Source organism: Mirounga angustirostris, unplaced genomic scaffold (genome assembly GCF_029215605.1).
Source record: "Mirounga angustirostris isolate CCGP_5_RB_7025 unplaced genomic scaffold, mMirAng1.0.hap1 SCAF_4, whole genome shotgun sequence".
NCBI lineage: Eukaryota > Metazoa > Chordata > Mammalia > Carnivora > Phocidae > Mirounga > Mirounga angustirostris.
Window position 1 is genome coordinate 120,343,027 of NW_026991712.1, and position 4,466 is coordinate 120,347,492.

At 41.8% G+C, this 4,466-nt stretch overlaps 1 protein-coding gene across 13 annotated transcripts in view; it reads right to left on the minus strand.

Moving 5' to 3' along the window:
* Window positions 1-4,406, minus strand: part of SPATA1 (spermatogenesis associated 1) — a 67,711-nt gene extending 63,305 nt beyond the window's left edge. For 11 of the 13 annotated variants that reach the window (XR_010410885.1, XR_010410886.1, XM_064588930.1 and 8 more), the window contains exon 1: window positions 3,767-4,239. The gene's annotated coding sequence lies outside the window, so the exon portion shown is untranslated. The other 2 variants (XM_064588923.1, XM_064588924.1) reach the window with 2 other exon arrangements.
* Window positions 4,407-4,466: the final 60 nt, after the last annotated feature.

Here is a 4,466-nt window from a genome sequence, read left to right on the forward strand (position 1 = left end):
ACAAAATTTGTATAGAACCACAAAAGATCTGAAATCGCCAAAGCAGTCTTGGGAGAAAAGAATAAAGCTGGAGGGATCACAACCCCAGATTTCCAGATATACTGCAAAGCTGTAGTAATCAAAATAATACAGTACTGGCACAAAAAGAGACACATAGATCAATGAAACAGAACAGAGAGCCCAGAAATAAAACAATGATTATATGGTCACTTAATCTACAACAAAGGAGGCAAGAATATACAATGGGGGAAAAGATAGACTCTTCAACAAATGGTGCTGGGAAAATGGGACAGTGACAAAAAAAAAAAAAAAAAGGAAAAGAAACTGGACCACTGTCTCAACCCATACACAAAAATAAATTCAAAATGGATTAAAGACCTAAATATGAGACCTGAAGAAAACATAGGCAGTAATCTCTCTGACATCAGCCTTAGCAACATTTTCCTAGATATGCCTCCTCAAGGAAGGGAAATAAAAGAAAAAATAAACTATTAGGCCTAAATCAAAAAAAGCTTTTGCACAGTGAAGGAAACCACAACAAAATGAAAAGGCAACCTACTGAATGGGAGAAGATTTTGGCATATGATATATCTGGTAAGATGTTAATATGCAAAATACATGAACTTCTTACACAATCTACACCAAAACCACAAATAATCCAGCTAAAAAATGGGCAGAGGAACTGAATAGATGCTTTTCCAAAGAAGGCATATAAATGGCAGCAGACACATGAAAAGATGCTCAACATCACTAATCATCAGGGAAATGCAAATCAAAACCACAATGAGATATCACTTTACACATGTCAGAATGATTAGAATCAAAAAGACAAGAAACAAGTGTTGGTGAGGATGTGGAAAAAAAGAATCACCCATGCACTGCTGGTGGTAATGCAAGTTGGTGCAGCCACTGTGGAAAACACTATGCAGGTTCCTCACAAATTAAAAATAGAAACACCATATGATCCAGTAATTCCACTGGTATACATACACACAATGGAATATTACTCAGCCACAAAGAACGAGATCTTTGGGACGCCTGGGTGGCTCAGTCGTTAAGCATCTGCCTACGGATCAGGTTACGATCCCAGGGTCCTGGGATCGAGCCCCACATCGGGCTCCCTGCTCAGCGGGGCACCTGCTTCTCCCTCTCCCACTCGCCCTGCTTGTGTTCCCTCTCTTGCTATCTCTCTCTGTCAAATAAAATCTTAAAAAAAAAAAAAAAAAAAAATGAGATCTTGCCCTTTGCAACAACATGGATGGAACTAGAGGGTATTATGCTAAGTGAAATAAATCAGACACAGAAAGACAAATACCATATGATTTCACTTATATGTGGAATCTAAAAAGGAAATGAATCAACAAAAACTAGATGCTTAAATACAAAGAACTGAGGGTTGCCAGAGGACCATAAGGAGATGAGTGAAATAAAGGGGATTAAAAAGTACAAACTTCCAGTGATAAAAAAAATCATGGAAATAAAAAGTACAGCATGAAAAATATAGTCAATAATATTGTGATAACATTGTTTGGTGATAGATGGTGAGTATACTTATTGTGGTGAGCACTGAATAATATATGAAACTGTTGAATCATTATGTTATACACCTGAAACTAATATAATATTGTATGTTAATTATACTTCAGTAACAAAAAACAATCTGATATTAAAAAATGGGCAGAGGAGGGTTGCCTGGGTGGCTCAGTCAGTTAAGCGTCCAACTCTTGATTTCGGTTCAGGTCATGATTTCAGGGTCCTGAGACTGAGCCCCACTAGATGTGAAGTCTGCTTAAGATTCTCCCTCCCTCTGCTCACATTCTCTCTTTCTCAAAATAAATAAATAAAATCTTTAAAAAAAAAATGGGCAGAGGACCTGAACAGGAATTTTCCCAAAGACAACGCACAGATGGCCAACAGACATATGAAAAGATGCTCAACATCACTAATCATTAGAGAAATCAAAACAAGGAGATACCACTTCACACCTCTCAGAATGGCTAGCGTCAGAAAGACAAGAAATAACAAGTGTTGGCAAGGATGTGGAGAAAAAGGAATTCTCATGCACTGTTGGTGGGAATATAAACTGGTGCAGCCACTATGGAAAACAGTATGCAGTTTCTTCAAAAATTAAAAATAGAAATACCATAAAAAAATAGAAATGCCTACCATCCAGTAATTCTACTACTTGATATTACCCAAAGAAAACAAAAACACTAATTTGAAAAGATATATGCACCCCTATGTGTTTTTTTTTTTTAAGATTTTATTTACTTATTTGAGAGACAGAGAGAGAGAGAATGAGGAGGGGGAGGGGCAGAGGAAGGAGAAGCAGGCTCCCCACTGAGCAGGGAGCCTGACGTGGGGCTCCATCCCAGGACCCTGAGCTCATGACCTGAGCCAAAGGCAGACTTTTAACAGACCGAGCCACCCAGGTGCCTCCTACGAACCCCTATGTTTATTGCAGCATTATTTACAATAGCCAAGGTATGGAAGCAACCCAAGTGTCCAATAGATGAGTGTATAAAGAATATGTAGAATATTACTGAGTAATGGAATATTACTCAGCCATGAAAAAGAATGAGGTCTTGCCCTTTTCAACATGGATGGACCTAGAGGATATTATGCTAGGTGAAATAAATCAGAATGACAAATACAATGATTTCACTTATATGTGGAATCTAAAAAACAAACGAACAAACAAAACCAGAAACAGACCCATAATTTTAGAGAACAAACTTATGGTGGCCAGAGGGAGGGAGGCTGAGAGGACAGGCACAATGGGTGAAGGGGAGTGGGAGGTACAAGCTTCCAGTTATGGAATAAGTCTCCCAGATGAAAGGTACAGCACGGAATATAGTCAATGGTACTGTAATAGCATTGTATGGTGACAGGTGGCAGCTATACTTGTGGTGAGCAGAGCATAATGAATAGTTGTCAATTAAAAAAAAAATCTGGGAAGCTTTATTATTTCATTATGAAATGAGTAAACAGGGACACCTGGATGGCTCAGTGGGTTAAGCGTCTGCCTTCTGCTCAGGTCATGATCCCACAGTACTGGGATCGACCCCACATCAGGCTCCTTGCTCATCAGGGAGCCTGATTCTCCCTCTACCTCAGCCTGCTGCTCCCCTACTTGTGCTCTTTTCTCTTTGTCAAATAAATGAAATCTTTAGGAAAAAAAAAATGAGGAAACAAGAGGCTCGGCGAAGTTAAAGTGGCTTGCCTAGGAATACCAAGGTAAGTGGTAGTGCCAGGATTTATACCTTGGTTTATAACCCTAGTCATTACATCTATCGTATGAATTAAGTAATATACTAAAGCACATTGTACATTTTTTAAAAATGATTTAAACTATTTAGTAAATAAGTTAGGTTTTGTCAATTAGGGCAAATTATATGTGGATTTTCTCACCATACGAAAAATCTGTAACGTCTTAGTGATTAAATTATTCACGTTTATTGAAAACATCAGTGTATTTGTTGATGTACTTGAATCGTTGCATAGGATACACTTGTCCTAAGTGCTGTGCCATAATACGTTTCCATGGGTGAAACACACTTTGCCTGAGCCTATTTTGCTTGATTAGATCCTACTGTTTCTCTCTCCAGAAACTCCTCTGAAGGTCAATTTCAGGCAGCAGGTAATGAGTTACAACTGAAATGCAGAACAAACTTTCCCGAAACACACAAATGTATTTTGATATGATAAGCGTTAATCCCCCAAATGAAATGGATAACAAGAGATGGGTGTAATCTTCAGCAAGTACCTTGGCTTGTTCACAACCTCTTCGAGAAAACCAAGAGGTAAGAGGCGAAAGAAGCCAAATCCCGAGAAGCACTTTTCCCTAGCGAACCAGCACCCGTGCTCGCCGTCGCCCCGCTCCTCCCCGGTCAGTTACAGCAACCTCCGTGTCCTTTTTCGGCCTCAGGAGTCTGATGGCGGGAAGCTGGCTGAGGACTGGCCGCCCGTTGAACAAACTCGAGTCACTTAGAGACACGTCTCTAAGGAGACAGGGTAGGGTGTCAGTGACTCGCGCCCGGTACTTCTGGCTCCTATACACCTCGGCTGGGTCCTTCTCTTCCCTCAACTTCTGCCACCAACGCCGTTCAGGAAAGCGAACCTCCTCGTCAGCCTGCCACCGCGCCTTTTGTAAACTCCCTCAAGCACCTGACTTCCCTCACCAGTCCTCTTCAGGGTCCCCCTCGGGTCTTGGCGGCTAATGACAAACTTTTTTTTTCTTTTTTACCTTTCCAAAGTCGGCCTCTCGGGAGAGGAAGAAGACTGGCGTCCGGTCGCGCTCGCGTCCCGCAGCTACTCAGCCCACAGTCCGCCCCGCCCCTTCTCACTCCCTTCTCCCCCTCCCTCCGCCTCCGCTCCCCGCCGGGGTGAGGAGCTGGAACTGAACGCGGAGGAGGAGCGCGCATGCGTGCCGCGGGTGGAGCCGCTGGGCAAAGAACCGGAAACTT